Source organism: Giraffa tippelskirchi, chromosome 11, assembly GCF_054371585.1.
Source record: "Giraffa tippelskirchi isolate mGirTip1 chromosome 11, T2T-mGirTip1v1.2.pri, whole genome shotgun sequence".
NCBI lineage: Eukaryota > Metazoa > Chordata > Mammalia > Artiodactyla > Giraffidae > Giraffa > Giraffa tippelskirchi.
The window spans coordinates 11,815,268-11,837,748 of NC_137285.1; the positions used below are offsets into that span (position 1 = coordinate 11,815,268).

Here is a 22,481-nt window from a genome sequence, read left to right on the forward strand (position 1 = left end):
GGGAACCAGAGAGGGAGAAGATGACAGGGCACCCAGGAACCCCACCCTCCCACCCGCCCCTATCCAAGCCCAGACTCTACCGCTTGGGAAGGAGACACGGATGCTCCCCACTGTGTAGATAATAGAAACCACAAAATAGCAATTACTGTATCAGAAGCTGTGAATAAAGAGGACATACCGGGCTTTTAAACATGGCCCGCCTTCCCTCCCCCACCACGCTCACACTTCAGTAACAAACTCACACCTCACTTTTCCAATTATTTCATTCACCTCGGGTTCACCGATCACTCCCCCCACACCGCAGCCCCACCCCCATCTCCGCCACGCCGAGGGAGCACGTGACTGGTAGGGGATTCGTGAGCTTTTGGCAACTGGAGTTTGTTGTCATGTTTCTCCTTTCATTCGAGGTGCAGCAGGGGTGGGGGGAGGGAGGAGGGGAGGGGGGAGGGGGCGCCGAGGTGTGGAGCGAGGCAAGCCAATTATGCCTCGGCCTCATAAACAAGTCCAGGCATGCAAATTGTGTTTGCACACAAGGTCTGAACGTAGACACAATGTGTGTGTGTGCGTGTGTGTGCGTGTGTGTAGGGATCCCCTCCCTTGAGGCTCTGTGACCAGACCTGCTGCGATCCTGAATGGCAGCTTCTCAGGGGTAGGGGGGTATCTTTGGCTCTGCTACTGAAAGGGATGAATCAGCCTCTCTCTCCTCCACCAAAGAGATGGGATGGGTTGGGGAGGGGAAGGAAGTGAGGGAGAGACACAGAGAGAGAGAGAGAGCGAGAGCTCTCCAGAGATGCCGCACCTGATGATTTTGTAGCTACTCTGACGCCTGGGTTTGGGGGCTTCATGAGCAGGCTAACCTTCCAGCCCACACGCTGACACCAAGTGGAGGTCAGGCACGCCCTAGGGAGCCTTGGCCCTTCTGCTCCCAGGACACAAGTCCTTATCGCTCTCCTATTTGGATCCACTGGAGGAACCAGGGTCCCAGTAGAAGTGCTGAGTCACGTGGGGGAAGTCTGACATCTCTCCACCTGTGCTCAAAGCAATACTGAGGGGCGGGGGGGAAATCAGCTGCCACCCAAGGGATCCAGAATTGGAACACTGTGGTCTGAACAAGGATGAGATGAAGGACTGGTTTTGTGATAAGAATAAACTGCAGGCTTCTTTCTGTTCCTTCTAGAGCCAAGAAAAAAAGGGCTAAATCTCTTGGCATTAGAAGCCTTTCCAGCATACCCCTGCCACCACCGACTTTCTAACACACGTGACATATCCATCCATTCCTCCAGGCCTTCTCAGGGCCACGTGCCCTGAAGTGTGTTAAACATGGGCTGCACATGATCTCACAACAGCCTCATGATCTAGGCACTGCTGTGCCCATTTTATAGATGGAGAAAACCGAGGCTCAAACTATGTGATTTCTCTGAGGTCATCCCCTGAGTCATTACCTACGACAGGGGGTGAAGTTACCCGTCCAAGGTCCCACAGGTGGTCATGAGCCAGGCTGAACTCCAAGTGGGCAGTCTGTCCCTGGACCTTTGCTCACTGGGTGTTTGTGTGGTCTGACTTGTCTATCAATAACTGGCCAAAGGGCTCTTTGTGCAAGGTACTGGGTGAGAGGTGAGGGTGGGCCAGACATTAACTTTGTTCTTAGGGATCCTAGGCTGGCAGGGAAGAGCTACAGGCAGGTGATGAGCTCCCCCACCGCTGCCCAAGGGTCCAAAGAGAGGACTTTGGGATCAATCCCCTCCCCATCGCAACTGCTTAGTGTCCACAGCTCGGGGCTTCTGATCTCTGCTCACTGCTCTCCCTCTGTTCCCACATCCTGATGGAGTCCGTCCATGAATTCGCAGACCCACAGAGTAGTTCCCAACAGGTAAGTGAACGTGGCAGGGTGGCAGCTGCTTTGCCCGGCGTCCCGTCTCATGGCTCCTCTCCTTATTGAGTCACCACGTGTCTAAGGGCCCCAGCTGAAGCAGGATGGAGGGGCAGACGGGCTGAATGGACACCTAAGGACAAACCCATTCCTCCATCTAGGACAGGTGGGTTTCTGCAGCCGAGGGAGGGCGGGCAACATGACTCATCACCCAAACCTCCAGCTTCTGGAATGTGTACAGAGCAAAGCCTTTAGCTGAGGCTGCCTCGTCCAATCCTCTGGCCTCATAAACTGGGAAATGGAGGCTAATCTGACCACTCTGGCTCTCCTCCTGCTCCCGAAGCCACCAACCTTGGCCTTGCCTCAGGACCTATGACCCCGCTTTTCCCATAAGCCAGAACTCTCCGCGCCGAGCCGTTCCCACGATCGACCCTCTTGAACGCCACCTTCTCAATGAGGCTTTCTGTGTTCCAGGCAGAACCCCGACTCTAATGCTGCTCCTCTGCTTCACCAGCCACGCTCTGTCGCCTCTGAGCACTGTCTGGAATGGCTTGTTTACCTGTCTTTCCCTTGCCGTTCAGAAAAAACCACAAGAGACAGAACAAACGCTCTAAGGCAGCAGGGTCTAGTCTCTGTTGCATTTGCGGAACCTTGGCCTGTGCCTAGCCCACAGAAAACACCCTATAAACGTTCACAAAAACGCGCACTTGACATTGACCGAGTCCTCGGTGAGTGCCAGGTCCCCCTCCTTCGCTCTGATATCTCACACAAGGCATACGCTATTGCGACAGACACTGGCGTGTCTGGGGCCAGGCCAGGACACGCAGTCCTTCTGTCCTCAGGATACTCTCTCATGTTCCACAACCACACGTTATCCCAGGGAGTGTTTGGTCCCCGGAGGTCCACACTCCTTCCAAAGTAGCCACAGGGATTCCTTCAATTGCAGGGAGTGAGTAATAGCTGGCAAAACAGGGGTGGGGGGAGAAGGGGTCTGGATTACTCACCAAAGGACCAGAGCCCAGACAACAGGGTTCAGAACTCTGCCCTACTGGGTCAGAGACCAAGGACATCATTCCCTTCAGATGATCCTGGCCCAGCTGCAGCCAGGAGCAGAGGGTCTCAGTGCGAGGCTCCACCTGCAGTGACTGAGCCCCCAGAAGATTACAAAGGTGTGTGTTGACCCCCAATCGGGGCTCTACTCTGTCGTGGGGGGTGGTGGTGGTGGGGAGGGGGCCAGTTTGTGCAGGCATATTTAAGCTCAGAGTTGTTCCTCCTTCTTTTGTTCTCGCTTGCTTTTTAAAGAGTGCCTTTTAGAGTGAACTTTTCCAATTACTCACTGCTCATCACAGTGAGAGCTGGATGTAGAAAGGTTACCTTATCGCTATTGGCACACTAGTCCTTTCATTCTTGCCTCTTGGAGGCTGAAGAATGGCCTGGTTTCCAAGAAAGGGAGAAAGGAGGTGTGGAGGACAGTGCTTAGCTTTTCTCAATAGCCTTTCATAGGGTCCTCTGCAGGCAGGCGTGACCCTCTTGGGGATGAGCAGTTAAATGGTATCTCTGAATCAGAGTTGGGGCCTGTGTTCCAGGCAGAGACCAGACTCTTCCCAGAGGTTCTGGTGGAGGGGTCCTGGCCCGGCTCTGCCCTCACCACCTGTGTGACCCTGGCTGAGTTGTTTCCAGGCTGGACTGATAATCAGGGGAGAGAGAGAGAGAGAAAGGGAGGAAGGTGTATAAGAACATCTTGAGATGTGCCAGGGCCAGGACAATGTAAGGGACAGAATACTGGCCCTCGAGTCAAACATCTCTGGGGCCAGATAGACGACAGGAGGGGGCCAAGAGCTGGAGCAAACTGGCAAAGTCCCAACTCTGGGCGATTCCTGGACCAGTAGCATCAGTGTCATCCGGGAGCTTGTCAGAAAGTCTCAGCCCTCTCCTCTCTTTCTGAAATCAGAAACTCTGGGGGAGACCCAGCAGTCCAGGTGGTAACAAGCCCTCCAGGTAAGGGTGCGCCTGCCCAGGTTGAGGACCACTGCTCCATCAGAGTGGGCAGGGACCCCTCAGCCCCAGCCGAACAGCCAGCTGGGGAGATCTTTCTTCTAAAGAGGTCTGCAGCCTAGACTCTGAAGAAATGGAGTTTTCAAATACTGGTAACAAAGTCAAAACATATTCAGTGCTGAGTTGCCAAAGACACCCAACTCCCTGTTTTTAGCATCCCCACGTGCAAGTTCTGTTCTGATTCGATCCTAAGTGATCAGAAGGGCTGGTCTACTACCCGAGTAATTGACTTTCCTCCCCTTCTTATTACCCCAGATTGGGCCCCAGCCCTCCCCCTCCTGGCTCCCTCGGGTTCCCTGAGGACAGAGAGGGTTTTCCCATCGCATTTGCCATGCAGCACCTAACCAGGCATGGACACCTTCGTGGGTAGCTACACGTGCAGCCAATGAACTGCCCCTCACCATTCTTCAGGATCCAGCCCCAGACTGAACATTGTCTGTTGGATCCAAGTACAGGCCTCAGGCAGAAAATGCCATTAAAAAAAGAGATTTTTGAAATCACAGGTAACTTTTTAAAAAACAACAGTTTTCAAATTTGTCCTGAAAAATGTTTATAGGTATTCTGTGTAAGAAGACTTCTGAAATTAAATACATGTAGGAGAGATCTGGCTAAACAGAATTCAGCAAGCTTCTCGGCTGCAGACCTTGTCAGTGCCTTTAAGAAATCTGAAGCAGGGAGGCTTTATCTGGAAGAGTGAGAGAGAAAACACAGCGTTTCTCAAGCTCATCCAGCCATCGAATCCCTCCTCCCTGCAAACAAGCATCTTCCAAGACACTGGTATTCCACGGAACACAGCTGGTAAGTCCAATTTGGAAGCGAAAGAGAAGTAAGACAGTCACACACTTCCAGGTGAAAGGCCTTTGTCTTGAACACTCGGGTGAAACCTCGAATTCACCCGGGACTACGCGAAGTGGGGGAATGCTCAGAATGAGTCTAGTTTTGACCATGAGGGGCCAAGTCACAGCATCGCTGAAAGAATCTGCAGTCAGACATGGCTTCAGATCCCAGCCCTGTGACTGATGTCAGCTTTCTGAGGCTCGGTTTCCTTATCTGTAAAATGGGAATAATCAGCCCGCCATACAGGGGCTGCTGATGCCATGGTTCCTGCAAGTAAGGAAGAAAGGGAAGCTGTCTTATCAGTAACACCCCTGTCTTCCACACAGATCTGTACTGGGGCCAGGAGAGTGACCCTTCCCAAGCCCTTGTGATGTGTCAGGTCAAAGCCGAGAAGGAGCAGGCTGGGTGGGTCAGGGCCCCTCCTGGGGGCACCCCGAAAAAAGCAGCAGTGCTCCATCTTCTCCATGTGTCCTACCGGTGTTACAAGATAATCAGAAGAACTGTCCCCAAGGAGGCATCCTTCAGCCAGACCCAGGCTCCTCCGTATTCCTCGGGTGGAGCGAGCCCACTGGGACAGCTCGTGTCCCCTCTTCCTCTCGGAAGGAGAGCTCCTAGACACGCCCGGCGGCCTGGGGCGTGCACTCTGGTGGGTTCCATGCCTCTGCTGGGCTGAGCTAATGGAATATGTGGCGGACGCTCTCCCCACCACCTTTCTCTCCCTCTGGTCTTCAGCTGCCTCAAGTACAGCTAATCCCATTACAAGAAAATAAAGTGGATAATTCAGGCTAATGAAATCGTTACAAGAATGTGGGCAGCCAGAGCTGGACATTCAGAACCAATTTAACACCCTTTGGTGTTAGTCTCAGTACAGAAAATATTTGAGAGAGAGGAAAAAAAAATTAGAAAAAAAGAAACCTTCCTTTAAAACCTAGCCTCTTTCTGGTGGGCTTACATCTGATTAAAGAATTAATCTGCTGCATTTCTGACTTCCTGCAATGGTCTCTGTGGTGCCCGATATTTCCACGGTAACTGCAGAAAACAGGAAATGAGGGTGAGCATCCAAGAAGTCCAAAGCCGGGGTTAAACTTGAGTACAACTTGATGCCTTTTGATACCTGGTGCCTCTGCCCATTGCTGCTGCTGCTCGCTCAGAGAAGGACCACTCCCAGGCCCCCCTCTCACCACCAGACTCTGAGCCCTCTGATACTGATTAGAATTGTACCCTCCTGGGGTCTCTATGAGGCAGGAAAGGGTACGGTAGTTCCCACGCTAAACAGGGCAGGCAGCTGGACCCCCTGTCCAGGGTGGGCATGGTGTGCTGGGCAGAGATACCCCTTGCCCCTTGGCCCACAGCCCTCATGATGCCCACCGCCAGGTCACAGCCAGACCTCCTGAGCAGGCTGAATGAAGGGGGGCCATTCCACTTCTCAGCCCCTGGCACCTCCACTCAGTGCTCGCCCCCTCCTCTGGCACATCCATACATACACAGAAGGGCCCCTTCAACGTCATTTCTTCTGGATCCATCTTAATGCTCAGAACCCTAGGGAGGACTGCATGTCACGAAGCCAGATGACCTCCGGCTGATTGCCATCAGGCCCACACCACTCTCCCAAACTAACATGACCTGTTCTGACACCTCAAGATAAGGGCACAGGTCTCCCAGTGATCCACGTGGTCCTAACTGGGGACTGCGGATGTTGGGTGGACGAAGACAAGGAGGATGTGAGGGGAAAAAAAAGAGAAACCAGATCTTACGAATATGGGGAGAACGTCCGCTGAGCTTGTAAGGTTTTGAAGGGATCTTAAGGGGCACACGTGGTTAAGCAGAAAAGCTCTAGTCACTGGGGGGGATTAGAAACTCTCCACTGATGGTCCTCCCATCGTAGTGCCAATCAGCAACCCACAGCTGCCAACAGCACCTCCCACTTCCTGATGCATCAAGAAGAAGGCATCCCGGGGAGACTGAACATGGGCCACAGAGCAACCCAGGGCTGCCAGGGCGCACCAACGAGCATGCCTGCCTCACGGCTGCAGGGCCCTGTCGCTTCCCATCTCCCTGGAGAAGCACAAGGTGGCAACTCAGCATCCAGACAAGCCTCTAGTGTCCCGACGGCATCCCTAGGAAAAGGGGTGGGAAGATGATAGCAGCATCCTGCATGGGTTCAGGAATCGGAGCTCCGATGGGATGCAAGTCAACGCCACCACTTAGGGGCCGAGGACCGAGATGCGGGGAGCAGGGGGCTCAGAACACGGCAAGTCGCACACCATCCGCGCCACACAGCTCCTGCGTCCTGCAGAAGGAGATGCTGCCGCGCGTTCGTGTAGACTCCAGAAGGAAGCAAAGAGTCCCATGGGCAAAACAGAATGATGCCAGGAAGCCCACGCACTAAGCTTCCGCTGGTCACCCATGGGAGGGCCCTTGACCCTGCCCCCTCCCACTAAAAGCCTGTTTGCTTTTACTTTGCAAACTCGTTGATCTAATTTCTTGTCCCAGAGCAGCTGAGAAGGGCCAAGAGGTTAATAAAAGGCCTTAAGAAATGAGGGCTGACCAGGGGTACACGTGCTTCCTCTGCGAAGGGTCAGACAGTCAATAGTTTTGCCTTTACAACTTCTCAGCTCTGCCACTGCAGAGCTCTGCCACTGTGTCAACAAACAGCTATGTGTCAGAGAGACTTTATTAACAAAGGCAGGGGGCTGTGCTAAGCTGCTGCAGTGTGTCTGACTCTTTGCGACCCCATGGACTACAGCCTGCCAGGCTCTTCCATGGGATTCTCCAGGCAAGAATACTGGAAAGGGTTGCCATGCACTCCTCCAGGGGACCTTCCTGACCCAGGGATCAAACCCATGTCTCTTGCGTCTCCTGCACTGGTAGGCAGGCTCTTTACCACTAGTACCACCTGGGAAGCCCAAGGGGGCTGGCATGTGAGCCTTAGTTTGCTGACCCCTGTGTGAGCCCCAAAAAACCGAAACATGGTATTAAAATAATTGGCCGAGCACAGCAGCCCAGGGCTACCAGGTGCAGGGGCAAATGGCAGACGTACCTACACAGCCCTGACACGCCTTCTGTAATGTGTCCTGGGCTCAGCGACTTGGAGGTCAACACAGACCCATAAGCCTGGTTGCTGCCCCACAAAACGGCGAGAGGGACAGACTGCCAGTTGGAGTATCCCGATTCCCACCTGGCCCACTGACATACACCAGCTTTGCCTCTGCTATCACCTGAGGCACGCCTCTTCCTGGACGTCACCGACTTCCATCCTTCTATGTATCTTGCTCTCTCTTTGCTTAAGGTCCTTCTTCCCTGCTGGGCTACTTTGTGGCCAGGGCCCAGGATGGGGCTAACGGCGCCTGGTGTGCAGCAGAACAAACCATGTGTGGTCCCTCTTATGACCCAGGTCCTCGATGCCAGAAACAGGAAACACAGATCAGGAAGGTAAACAGGTGCCTGGGGCCTTGTCGGATGCTCTCATCCAGGGGTCCCCAGTCTCTGGGCCACAGACCCCTACCTCCCGTCAGATCAGTGGCGGCATTAGAGTAGAAATAAAGTGCACAATAAAAGTAATGTGCTTGAATCATCCTGAAACTACCCCTCCTCCCCAACCTCCGGTCCAGGGAAAAACTGTCTTCCACGAAATTGGTCCCTGGTGCCAAAAAGGGTGGGGACTGCTGCTCTCATTCACTGCTGGGAGCAAGGTTCATGGAGGCTGAGCTCCCAGAGTGTACATGACCCCGAGGGGCCGTCTGTCTGAATTCACAGGGCAATGTCTAGGGCTGTCCGACCGTGGAGTTCCCCGGCTTCTTCCTCTGCTGTACTATGTCCCCAGGCCACCACAGTAACCCACTTCTGTCCCTGCACCCCCTCCTCGGGTTCTCGCTGGAGCCTGCCAGCCGCTGGGAAGCCATCAGGCGAGTGATGGGAGGGAGCAGAAAAAGAGGCTAAGGAGATGCTGACAGATACGGAAAGCAGCTCCTGAAGGGCTCGGCATCCTAGAAGCTTCCGACACCTGCCGTTTGAAGGAACGCTCCAGGACCCCCACAGCGTCAGGAAGCTCTTCATCCCCTTAGCAAGTGTCCTGAGCATCCGTCAAGCCCTACTCATGGCTGGGAAGAGGCAGACAGTGTGGGCGCCGTGTCTGCCGGGCAGGCCCCCAGACCAACACCTCACAGCCGGGAGGGACCCCCTTCTCCGGTCCAGAGGGCTCAGGCTGGAGTGTGCCTCGGATAATGGAGCAGCCTCAATATCTGAGCTTCCCAAGAAAAGCCGGCAGGTCGTCACCAGGGGAAGAGAGCTGACACACCCTGATGCGGGAGGCAAATCCACAGCGTGGGCCTTTGATGGAAGGCCTGGGAGGCCCTTCCAGCGCCGGCTGGAGACAGGGAGTGGACGGTGCCCTGCTGGTGCCGAGAGGGAGGGGGACGCTCACCCGACTGACTGGGACAAAGAGGATTTTTAAAAGCCCAGGAAAGAAAACGACAATAAAACAACCCTAGCTCGGGCTGGCTGGCGAGTTTTCAGAGGCGGGGAGAGGTGGAAATGGAATGGTGAGGGGGAGCCATCTGTTTGGGGCCGAATAAACCAGCGCAGAGCTGCTTTCAATTACAGGAGGGAAGAGGAAGTTTAGGAGCTGAGGGAGGAGGGAGCCGAGAGCCGGAGGGGTCTGGACGTGAGGGCAGCGATGGGTCCCGCCGTGGGGTGTATCTTGGTGTGTACAGGTGTCTCGGGTTGAGGCGGGGAGGTCTTTCTGTGATAAGAAACCCAATTAGGGCCAGATAGGATTCGGGGTGTAAGAAAACTGACGAGCCCCAGGCAGAGGTGAAGAGGAAGGGAAGAAGAAGCAGTCGTCAGTCAGTAGGGAGAGGTCCCCTCGGCAACAAACACTGTTTATCTCCCCAGTGAGTTAAAGAGCGTCCTTTGCAAAGTTCGAGAGGAGGGAAGAGTAAATTATCCCGTCTCTGGCAACGTACAAAGCCCTGGACGTGCTTTATCTCCCGGCTGCCTCTCGGCACGCAGGGTGTGGATACTGGCTGCATCTCCCACCCCCCCTCCCCGTCGCCCCCCACTGCCCCCATTTCATTTGGAAGACAGGAAGTGTGGCTGCAGCTTCTTCGGAGTCAGCAGACCTGGGGCGGTGCGCACCTTGGGGTGGGCGTGGGGAATTATCGGGAGAGAAAAACAGTCAAAGGTTTTCATGCCCTTGTGGGGCAAGATGGGAGAGAAAAGAAAACCAGACTTGGTTTCTCTGGCTCCATTCAAGCCACCCGCCAACCCCCCAGTGAAACAGAAATTCTGAACGGATCAGATGTTGTGTTTCCCAACTCCTGGTGGGGAGCTGTTCCTCCAAAGACAAGGATGAGTTTGCACCCCATGTTTGGGGCGGCCCCCATTCAAACCAGGGCTTCCCAGGTGGCTCAGTGGTAAAGAACCTGCCTGCCAATGCAGGAGATGTGAGTCGAGGCTTCGTTCCCTGGGTGAGGAAGATCCCCTGGCGGAGGAAATGGCAACCCACTCCAGTATTCTTGTCTGGGAAATCCCATGGACAGAGAGGAGCCTGGCGGGCTGCAGTCCATGATGGGGTCACAAAGAGTCAGACGCGACTGAGCGACGAAACAACAACAATAACCACTCAACGTGGGCGAGATCAGAGGTCGGGAGGCACAGGTGGTGTTGCAAGGGATACACGGGGTCGCGACACAAGCTTGGGGGTCGAGCTGCCTCCCCCACTCTCTGCCTTGGCTTGCTAATCTGTAAAAACGGGGATAACGGCTTCCCCCTGACACACAACAGAGCTGTGGTGGGGCTTAAAGGAGACATAATGTCTAAAGCGTTTCACACAGAGCTGTGCCCTCAGCGCACGCTAAGAGCACAAGGGACAAATGAAGGGGAGGGTGACAGAGTCAACACAGGGGATCGGGTGAGGTGGGTAAGGGTACTCCTCTCTGGCAAGTTCTGACTTTCTGTTCTCTCCTCTCCTGAGCCAATGCAGAGCAGTCCTGGGCCAGGACTGCAACCCACCTTACAGATGAGGAAGAGGGGGAAGGCCCCTGGCCCTACCTCCCTTCTGTAGGTCAAGTGGCAGAGATGGGACTGGTACCCACAGACTGATGCTCTGTTCACCGGATGGGCTGCCCCAGGGCCTGGGGATGTTCGAGTGCATCCTCTCCAACTCGAAACAAGGTAGCTCCACACAGGTGTGGTTTGGACCCTGGGATTCTGCAGGGGTGTGTGTGTGTGTGTGTGTGTGTGTGTGTGTGTGTGTGTGTGTGTGTGTGTGTGTGTGTGTGTGTGTGTGTGTGTGTGTGTGATTTCCCTGGTGGGGAGCAGCTCTCCCAGTGTGTGTGTGTGTGTGTGTGTGTGTGTGTGTGTGTGTGTGTGTGTGTGTGTGTGTGTGTGTGTGTGTGTGTGTGTGTGTGTGTGTGTGATTTCCCTGGTGGGGAGCAGCTCTCCCAGTGTGTGTGTGTGTGTGTGTGTGTGTGTGTGTGTGTGTGTGTGTGTGTGTGTGTGTGTGATTTCCCTGGTGGGGAGCAGCTCTCCCAGTGATCATTGCTACTGTGTCGTGGGGACACTGAGTGATGGTGTATGGGGTGGACTGGGGGGGTGGGGTGGAAGCTCAGTTACTGCAGCAGAGGCATCACCTGCTCTCCAGTATCCGTGTCTATTCCGATTTTCAGTGATGATGAGGAAAAAGTGACTGGTTCTTTTAAACCAGGAGTTGGCAATCTATGGCCCACGGGCCAAATCTGGCCTGTTACCTCTCTGGGTTGGTAAGGTTTCGACAGAGCACAGCTCTGCCCGTCTGCTTACAGTCTGTTTAGGCCTGCTGGTGCGTCAGACGGAGCTGAGTATCTGTGATGGAGACCACACAGCCCATGAGGCCGAAAATACTCACTCTCTGGCTCAGGGTTCTCCAGAGAAACAGAACCAATAGGTTATATATATATGTGTGTGTGTATATATCTATATCTATATATGTATAGACATATAGATATATCTTGTGTTGGCCAAAAAGTTTGTCTGGGTTTTTCCACAACATTGTAGGGAAAACGCAAATAAAGTTTTTGGCCAATCCAATATATACAGAGAAAGAGATTTACTAAGACGGACTGGCTCCCACAATCTGCAACCTGCAAGCTGGGGGCCCAAAAGCTATCTCTGGTCCAAGTCCAGGGGTCGGAGAACCAGGGGAGCAATGGTGTTTAAGTCCCAGGTCAAACGGTCAAGAACCAGGGGCCTCTGGAGTGAGTCTGGTCTGAGTTCCAAGGCCTGAGAACAAGTAGCAGCAATGTTTGGAGGCAGAAAAGCGGTCTCCCAGCTCTGGCCGAGAGCAGAGTCCCGCTTCCAGCACTGTTTTGTTCTATTCGGGCTCTGGTGGAAGGCCGTGGATGGTGCCCGCCCCTCATTGGTGAGGTTCCTGCCCTTTACTCAGTTCACCAAGTCAAATGGTCACCTCTGCCAGAAAGGCCCTCACAGATAGAAATGATGCTTTACCAGCTTTCTGGGTACCTGGTGGCCCTGTCAAGTTGATGCTTAAAATTAACCACCACAGGCTCTTTACAGAAGTTTGACAACCCGAGTTCCAGATCAATCTCATTCTCTGGCCCAATCCCACTCCCCTCGGTCATCACACCATCACTGCCCACCCTCACCCTCCCCTCACCCCAGCTCAGAACCTTCTCCCTGCACAGCCATGTCCTCCTCACAGCACCTTGAAAACCAGGTGTCTTTATCTCCTGGCTCCTTCCTGGGTTGCCTGTTTTCCCTGATCAGGTATTTACAAGCAGACCTCATTTTCCTGTGGTTTATAAAGATAACAGCACTTTCAAAACAAATGGAGGATTTGCGGCAACCTTGCATCGAGCAAGTCTATTGGCGCCATTTCTTCAGCAGTATCTGGTCACTTTGTGTCTCTGCATCACATTCTAGTAATTCTTGAAACATTTCAAACTTTAGCATCACTGTTATATTGGTTATGGTGGTCCGTGATCAGTGATCTTGGACGTGATGACTGCAACCATTTTGGTATTTTTAGGCAATCAGGTACTATTTGTTTATTTATTTAGGCCACGCCGAGTGGCTTGTGGGATCTTAGTTCCCCGATCAGGAATTGAACCCGGACCCTCAGCAGTGAAAGCACCGAGTCATAACCCTTGGACTGCCAGGGACTTCTCAGTAAGGTACTTTTCAATTAAGGTAAGTACATCATTGTTTTAGACACAATGTGTTGTACATTTCATAGACTTTCTTAATAGCAGAGTGAACACATAACTTTTACGTGTGCTGGGAAACCAAAGAGAATGTGTGTGCCTCGCTTTATTGTGAATCTCTTGATTGATGTGGTCTGGATCTGAACCACAGTATCTCCGAGGTCTGCCTGTATGATCAGGGGGCATTATCAGAGGCCGAGAGAAAATTCAAGTCAGCTGGTAATTACGAAGGTTTGCAGAAATTAGGCCTCCCCCTCTCACCCTCCCAAGGCAACATCCACTGGAGGAGGCCCTAATAAGGGACGGTTTCCTGGGAGCTCGCCATTGCAGATGGCTGGGTCTGGAGACACCCCAGCAGCCCCCAACTCAGCTTTTCAAGGACCACGAGAAGGGAATATCTGCCTGAACACTCTGCCCTGGGAGGAGAGGATGCTGTGCTCAGAAGAACAGGGTGCTTCCCTCTCCCTTCTCCCCACCAGGCACACACCCTGACCCTCACCCAGCCTGTAGCACCATGGACAGTGACTTCACGGCGGGAGGAAGGCCGTCCAGGGTCATCTATTTGGGGGTGCAATGTTAGAAAACTGCTCCCAAACCAGACTTAGCCAAGATAATCGATTAAGTGGAAGACAACACAAAACAAGACAAAACCAAAAAACAGGTGCCAGGGAGTTAAAAAAGGAAAACAAAACCCAGCAGGGAGAGGGCAGCACACCAGAGGGTATCTGCACACAGTATTATTTCTGCAGAGAAGCACAAGCCACCAGCTACAGCGGCTGCCCGTGGGGAGCTGCACAAGGGACCAGACTCTGTGTCGCACCCCCTCCCCAAGGCTGGCGTTTGGCTGCAGCTGTGGCAGCCGGTCCCCCTGAAGACTCCGACTCCCCCTCCCTGCCAGCGCCCCGCTCCGGTGGCCCCCACTCTGCTCCCGGTGCCTGCTCAATCCCAAGCGCAGGGCACCCCGGCCCCGGCAGGCAGTGTTCAGTTGGCAGGGTGTGGGCTCTCAGGCGGATTGTTCTGGAAAGGCCTTCTGTACCCATCTCAGGAGTTTGCGTGGGATCAGGTGCTGGTGACACAGCAGTGGCCTCGGCTGCCCCCGTGTATGACTGCTCCTTCCTGACCTCCCCTCGGTGCTCCCAGGTCACCTGCCGATCTCTCTATACGTACATCCTTTCTCCAAGCTTCTGGTGGGGGGAGAACCAAATGAAGATATCTGTGGCTATGTGCTCAGTCGCTTAGTCGTGTCCAACTCTTTGCCGCCCCATGGACCTCATCAAAGGTCACTTGGTTGGACTTCCCTGGAGGTCCAGTGGTTAAGAATCTGCCTGCCAATGCAGTGGACATGGGTCCCATCCCTGGTTCGGGAAGATCCCACATGAAACAGGGCAACTAAGCCCATGTGCCCTAACTAGTGAGTCCACGCACCCTAGACCCTGTGCTCTGCAACGAGAGAAGCCACTGCAATGAGAAGCCTGAGCACCAAAACCAGAGAGGGCGTGCCTGCTCAGCCGCTTCAGTTGTGTTGGACTCTTTGCCACCCCGTGGACTGTAGCCCACCAGGCTCCTCTATTCATGGGGATTCTCCAGGCAAGGACATTGGAGTGGGTTGTCATTTCCTCCTCCAGGGCATCTTCCCAACCCAGGGATCGAACCCGTGTCTCTTCTGTCTCCTGCATTGACAGGCGGGTTCTTTACCACTAGCGCCACCTGGGAAGCCCAGAGAGTAGCTCGTTACAACAAGAGAAAGCCCAGCATAGCACCCACCTCAAATAATAATAATAATCAACAAATAAAAATTAAAAACATTTTTTTTCACTTAGCAATGCCCTTTAGTTTTTGGCCTGCCAACCTAAGCACCTACATCACCTCCCAAATGCCCATCCCCCCAATCTGCTTTGTTACACAGGCAAGCTTTGCCCTAACTGGGGCATTGCTCTAAAGGGTGTGTGCACACGGGAGGAACACTTATTGTCTTGGATTCCCCGCCCGGCCCTGAAAATGACTTTTCTCAACCAAGTTTCTCGGCAGCCGCGGCTGCAGAAGAAAGTGATAGAACCGGAGGCAGGTACAGTTGCCATGATACGGCTGTTGCGGTCATTTAGCCTGAGCGCTGGCTCCCGTGGAATAATTTAACGATCTGTCATGGGAACGGAGGAACGAGGACGAGTGTCATGTGGCCTGATGTCCCCACCTCCAAAAAATAATCGAAGCACCCGCAGCTAGAGAAGGTTCCCAACTGGAGAGATGGGAGGCTGAGAACATTTCTTCCCAGGACCCAGGTGGACATGCCTTCCCCATCTGCCTCTGCAGCAGAGAAACGAGTGAATTAGAAAAGCCGTAGGGACACGCACTCCCAACTGTGCCTTTCTCTGCTGTCAGCTATGTTCCTTTTATACCCAGAGCCTCAAGGGTCTTCTTTAAAGCTGTGCATGCGTATCCCACTCTTTGTGACCCCACGGACTGCAGCCCACCAGACTCCTCTGTCCAAGGGATTTCCCAGGCAAGAACACTGGAGTGGGATGCCACTTCCCCCACAAGAGATATTCCCGACTCAGGGATCGAACCCATGTCTCTTGCATTGGCAGGTGGATTCTTTACCACTGTGCCACCTAGGAAGCTTTCTTTAAAGTCATTGCCTGTCAAAGATTTTGACTGGCTTCCTCCCTCCTTTGGGGGCCCATGGATGGAGGAGGACAAAGCTGGGGATGGGAGAGAACAGGATGCTCAGGATGCTAGGTGGCAGTGTGGAAGGAGGATGTGGACAGGAAATGGAGCCATGTTTGTGGCCCTGTGACCGCCTGTCTCCCTGACCTGAGTGGAGCTTGCTTCTAGGAGCTGGAGAAAACCCTTCGTTCTACAAACCACTGTTGTTCCTTACACCACTGACTCTGGAAATAACTGGGGGTGCTGAATGGCTCTTTTAGGTGACCAATCCGTCTGGATGGAAGCCAACCCCGCCCACATGGGTGATGCACACACCCTCCACCCGAGGGTGTGTCCAGGACTGCACGTTCTGCCCGCGCACCCAGCGGCCAGCACCCCAGCTGTTAAGCTTCTTATACTGCAACTCCCGCCGTGAAACCGCCAGGCCTCATCGGCGGGCAGGGGTCCTGGGAAGTCCAGTCTGGAGCTGTCTGGGGATGTGTCGGGGGAGGAAGCTCTGAAGTTGAGGTGCCAGACACCCAATGGTAGTAATACAGGAGGGCATGCAGTGCTGGGGGGGGGGGTCTCCTGGCTTGTGGTGAAAAGAAGGAAAACCTCGGGACTTCCTTGGTGGTCCAGGGGCTAGGACTCCAGGCTCCTAATGCAGGGTGCCTGGGCTTGATCCCTGGTCAGGGAACTAGACCCTCCATGCCGTAACTGAGAGTTTGCATGCCGCAACAAAAGACCCCCCATGCTGCAACTAAGACCCAGTGCAGCCAAATAAATAAATATTAAAAAAAAAAAAAGAAGAAGAAGAAGAAGAAAAAAAAAAACCCTTCACTCCTCTTGGAATGGACAGACTAACAGGCTGCCTGGTTCTTCACGTTGTAACAGGTTATTCAGAGACATCGGCAGCCTGGCTGGTGGGGCTCTGGGCTGGTGAACACGGCACTGACCCATGAGTGATCTGGCCTGGAAGGCCGGGTCACCTCCACAGGGGCCCACAGAAGGGCTCTGCAAACTGTAAAGCCTTATCCCAATTTGTCATTACTCTGTGTTCTAGTATTACATTTCTGCCTCAGAGGTAAAGGACCAGGACCAGCACATTTTATTTTAAATAAGGTCGTACTAAAAAAGAGTTGCAAGACAAAGTCTGTTTGGTACCAGGAGGGATAAGAGAAGGCATTGCGGTTGGGATGAATTTAAAATGAGAGCTCTAGGCAGAGGGAGATGAGAAGGCTCGGAGAGTTTTGGGGAGGGGAGCTGGACCAAGACCATGGACGGCTCCAAGCAGTGACATGGGGGTACCTTAGCCCTCAGGACTTTCAACTGTCCCCATGCCACCCGCTCTCTAAGTAAGACATGTGCTTCATTACTGTGTGAATACAGCTCCCACGTGAGTCCCTGTAGACACCCCGTCTCTCCCACTGGAGAAATTCTGTAACCGCCACTGCTTCCAGACACTAAAATTCCAACATCTAGCACTAAGGGTCAGGGACGCTGTTAAATGTGCCACAACGTGTAGGACGGCCTCTATCACAGAAAATTATCCTGCCCCGAATGTGCTAAAACCCTGGCCCAGAGGCCGTGAGACCCCTGAGCACACCCAGCACCCGGATCTTGGTATCTAAATACCACCACCCACTGAAAAGAAACAGGGCTCCTTGGAGACATGGCTGGTTCCAGGGCTGGAGCTGAAAAAGTACAAGATGAGTCTGCATATCTTGTTACGCCAGAAGATAAGGAAGTACTCAAAGAGAAAGAAAAGAAAAAGATAGAGACATGTCAAAAGGATACACCCCAGCCTGAAGGGCTTCCAACTGGCCAAACTGGGGACAATTTCAATAACATAATAAATAATGATGATTATGGGTTATTACTCGTTGAATAATCCTTGAGCCTACACTGCTGCTACTGCTGCTGCTAAGTCGCTTCAGTCATGTCCGACTCTGTGCGACCCCACAGACGGCAGCCCACCAGGCTCCCCTGTCCCTGGGATTCTCCAGGCGAGAATACTGGAGTGGGTTGCCATTACCTTCTCCAGTGCATGAAAGGGAAAAGTGAAAGTGAAGTCGCTCAGTCGTGTCCGACTCTTAGCGACCCCATGGGCTGTAGCCTACCAGGCTCCTCCGTCCATGGGATTTTCCAGGCAAGAGTACTGGAGTGGGGTGCCATTGCCTTCTCCAGAGCCTACACTGATAAAAATTTAAAAAATAAATATGGGTGGGGTGGGGGTGGGGGAGAGGGGAGAGAGGCTCTTTCCAGGAGATAAACTTGGGCAATGAATGAATTACAAAATCACCATTTGTTAGCCAGCACAGCAATGAATAATTCAGGCACCGTCAGTGGATGCTAACCGCAGTATGGCAAGCCCAGACACATGATATTTGCAGAGCCCCAAAGCACCTCCCGAGATGAGATATTTACTATTAATATTGATAATTGCAAAGGGAACATTGATAATATTGATAACTGCAAAGGGAGAAACTTGGCAGAAACTACTTTAACCAAGTGATCAAAGATAACATCACCTGGTGTCCAGTGGTTAAGAACCTGCCTTCTAATGCAGAGGGACGAAGGTCTGGGAACTAAGATTCCACATGCCACGGGGCAACTAAGCCCTTGACTAGACAGATGCCTGTGCATTGCAACTACTGAGCCCTGGAACCTGAGAGCCCTCAAGCCACAACTAAGACCCTATGCAGCCAATTAATTAATTAAAAAGAAAGATAACATCATCAGCAGTGGGACAAAGTGGAGGTGCCTCCTGACACTGGGCACCTCAGAGGATGCCATTTCTGAGGTTATCGCCACCAAAGAGCCTTGATCCAATCTAATCCTGAGGAAGCAGCCTGCAGACACAACTGGGAACATCTACAAGACAGCTGGCTGGCTGCTCCAAAATTGTCATGGTCACGGAAGGCAAAGAAATGCCAGGTACTGTCTCCAAAATTAAAGGAAACTGGGTTTCCCTGGTGGCTCAGATGGTAAAGACTTTGCCTCCAATGTGGGAGACTCAGGTTCGATCCCTGGGTTGGGAAGATCCCCTGGAAAGGGGAATGGCAACCCACTCTTGTATTTTTGCCTAGAGAATTCCATGGACAGAGAAGCCTGGTGGGTTACAGTCCATGGGGGTTGCAAAGAGTCAAGACACAACTGAGCGACAAACACTAAAGAGATGAGTAAACTAACTGCAACATGTGATCCTGGATTAAATTTTGAATCAGACCTGGCCCCCCCACCCCCTCCCCAAATAAAGGACATTATTAGGACAACTGACAAAATGTGATTAGATAAGATGACTGCATCCAAGATAACTTCATGATTTTTGAGAACTGCACTGTAATGATAAAAACAACCCTGTTTTTGAAGAAATACATTCTTAAGTCGTTAAAAAAAAAAAAAAAAAAGCCAGTACCCAGAGGTTCCACTTTAATTGGTCTGGGATGAGGCTCTGGCTTCTCTACTTTTAAAAGCCCCAAGGTGATCTGGATGTGCAGCCCACCGTGCCGTTGGTTCCGCCAACTTACTGCCCACCTCCACCGCCCCCCCATCACCCATCCAAGCTGGGGAGAGAGACGGCACAGAACATTGCTCTATTGCGATTCTGAGTTGGGGGACTTAACCACTACACCCATGATACTTTTTGTATAAACTCAATGCTTTAAAAAACATCCCCCTTGAAATGCCATTATATAACCAGTCTGTTTAATGACACAGCACGTAACAGTCCTGAAGAAACCAGCATTTGATCACCCAAAGGGTATTTGAGACAGCCATGTGGCCACTTTGCATGTGTCAGCCCCAACTTTGTCTAGCTTTAAAGGCAATCTTCCATGCTCACATTCCAGGGGCCACGGACTCAGCTGATGACATGGGTTCACGAAAAACACTTTTCACTGTTCAGATGGCTTTAGATTCTTGGCAGGTACAACAATCACTACAATTTCCTTACATCTGTACCCTGTACTTTTCCAAGGCCCTTTGCATGCATTCTCTCTCAAGATTCTCAGGAAAACATCTGAGATGGGAGGATGCTTATCACTTCCGCCCATTTAACAGGTGAGGAGACCGAGGCTCTGAGAGGATCGTTGAGCAGAGTGATTGAGACTTTGGCCTCTGACAGGTCTGGGTTTTAGCCCTGTCTTCCCTGCTTCTTGGCTGCAGGTAAGGGCTGTCACCTCTTTAGTCTTCATTTTTCCTCCTTATCTTTAGAATGGAGGTAAAACATTGACCTCCTGGGACTGTGGTAAAGACTAAATATAAAAAGGAATGTGCAAAGGGACTTCTCTGGTGGTCCAGTGGTTAAGACTCCTCGCTTCCAACGCAGCGGTCTCGGGCTTGATCCCTAGTCAGGGGAACTAAGATCCCACATGCAGCGTGGTGCAGCCAAGAAAATGAAACATTTATTAAAAAAAAAAAAAGGATGTGTAAGACTTTAGGTTGGCACTGGGCACACAGTCATGACTAAAAACAAAACTAAAGGCAGGTTTTTTTTTTTTTAATTTTATTTTTGGCTGCACCGGGTCTTCCTTGCTCCACGCAGGCTTTCTCTAGTTGCAATGAGTGGGGGCTACTATCCAGCTGTGGTATGAAGGCTTCTCACTGTGGTGGCTTCTCTGGTTGTAGAACACGGGCTCTAGAGCATGCGGGCTTCAGGAGTTGTGGCTCTTGGGCTCGAAGCATCAGCTCAGTAGTTGTGGTACACGGGCTTAACTGCTCCGAGGCATGTGGGATCTTCCCGGACCAGGGATCAAACCCGTCTCCTGCACTGGCAGGCGGATTCTTTACCACCGAGCTACCAGGGAAGCCCCCAAGGCAGGGGTTCTTAAGAAAAGAGGCACCCCTCGCCCAGAAGGGGGCTGCTTTTGGTTGTCACAATGAAGGCAGGGACATCAGTGGCACTGATTAAGTGGCAGCTTTACTGATGAAACACCCCTCAGACTCCCCTCATCCCATGCTGACAGCAGCCCTACTTAAAAACACCGGCACACTCACAGCTCCTCTGCTGTTTCCTCTGCAAATAAGGTCCCTTCCCTACAGTCCAGGGTTTCTACACCCTGGCACCACCCACGTCTCAGGCGGGATAATCTGTTGCTGCGGGGGGCCATCCTGTGCCCTGGAGGGTGTCTGGCCTACACTTGAGGCCACTAGCACCCTGCACACTGTGACGACCAAAACGAACTGCAGACACTGCCGAGGGTCCCCCGATGGGCACAAACGCCCCTGGTGGACACTCGCTGCTGATGTTGTTGTTTAGTTGCTCAGTTGTGTCAGCCTCTTCTGCGACCCCGTGGACTGCAGCCCGCCAGGCTCCTCTGTCCATAGGATTCTCCAGGCAAGAATCCTGGAGCGGGTAGCCATTTCCTTCTCCAGGGGATCCTCCTGACCCAGGGATCGAATCCATATCTCCTGCATTGGCAGGTGGGCTTGTTACCACTAAGCCACCAGCGAAGCCCGGTGATCACTTGTGCTAGAGATAAACAGGCATCCTGAGGATGTAGCCCTTTCAGTTCTCTGGGTACCAACGGGTGAGGGAACTCTGCAGGGAGGAGGTGGGTACCCGGCTGTAACGCCCAAACCATCTCAGCCCCAAGTGTGACTGTGGTGGCAGAAACCCAAAGTGACAGACCCCCGCCGTGGAGGTCTGAGTCGATGTGGGAATTTTTTGGGGGAGGAAACAAGAATGACACAAGGGCTCCCTTGCCTGGTACAGAAAGATTACATTCTCCTGCAGTCACTGCGTCTTTGTGACTACCCCACAGGCCCTCGATTTAAGGCAGAAGTGAGCTCGCTTCCTGATCACGAAACAGCTGCTTTCTAGTGTCACTCACATTTTTCTCCCCCCATCCCACCCCAGTACTTAAAAAAAAACAAGAAGAGAAAAGAATGAATTTTAAACTGCTTAGGTAAAAGGCAGTGAATACAAAGCATTATTTATGCCCTGCTTGGATGCACGGCGCTTAGAAAGAAACACGTGGAATGACTTGTATTACAGAGAGAAGGAGACTCTTCAGGGGAGAAGGGAAAACACACACACATTCCTCTGCACTTCAGTTGAGCAGAGGGAGGAAGGAAAAAAAAGCCACCATAATTGATCGCAGCTCCTGGTTCTCTGATCGGTGCCGCCCTCTCCAGCTCCAGGCTCCAGGCTGCATCCAGCCCAGCTTTGCGGGCTGGCAGCTGGGAGCCCGGGAGTGGTAACCTCGCTAATTCAATAAATGAACTCTGACAAGCCTAAATGGTTGTTTGGATGGATCCTCTCTCATCCTCCCCACCCTCGCTGCCCAAAAACCTCCAATAAAATAAATTACACAAAACGCGAGACACAATCTGAGTCTTTTACGGCCGTCTTCTCTAGCGGGAGTCGGAAAACATGCTATGGATTCCGGACGCTGCCGGGCTGAGAGCCGGGCTAGCTGCCTTGGGGCGTCGAGTGGCCGGGGTGGTCTCCCTTCTCTGCTCTTCTGTTTGTTTTTTCTCCCCTTGGTGCCCTGGTCTCCCCTGGTCCCTGGCTGGGGCGGAGGGGAGGGGGTGGGCGAGACGGGCTGGGATGTTATTCGGCACGCTGCCATAGGTGTCTTCAGCCAATCGGAGGCGATGGCAGCTGCCTGCACCTTGCTGACAGCTGCTGTCAAAACACTCTCACGACCGGCAGCTCGATAATAACTCGAAAATGAGATACAAATGAGTGACTTCGTGAGCGGGGGCGCGCCGCTGTCTTCCCCCACCCCGCGGGCTTCTGGGTGCGGTGGGGAACAGTCAGGGATGCTAGAGATGAGCGCTGGCCCGGGCGGAGGAGAGATGGGTGAAGGAAAAAACCCCAAACCACCAAGACGGTCCCCATTCCATTCCCCTTAAAGGGGGTCCCACGG

The 22,481-nt window shown here is 52.8% G+C and overlaps 1 protein-coding gene across 6 annotated transcripts in view; it reads right to left on the bottom strand.

The window, feature by feature from the left end:
• The window catches only part of RBM19 (RNA binding motif protein 19), a 120,652-nt gene that overhangs the window by 38,863 nt on the left and 59,308 nt on the right, over window positions 1-22,481 (bottom strand). The gene's annotated exons all lie outside the window — the stretch shown is intronic.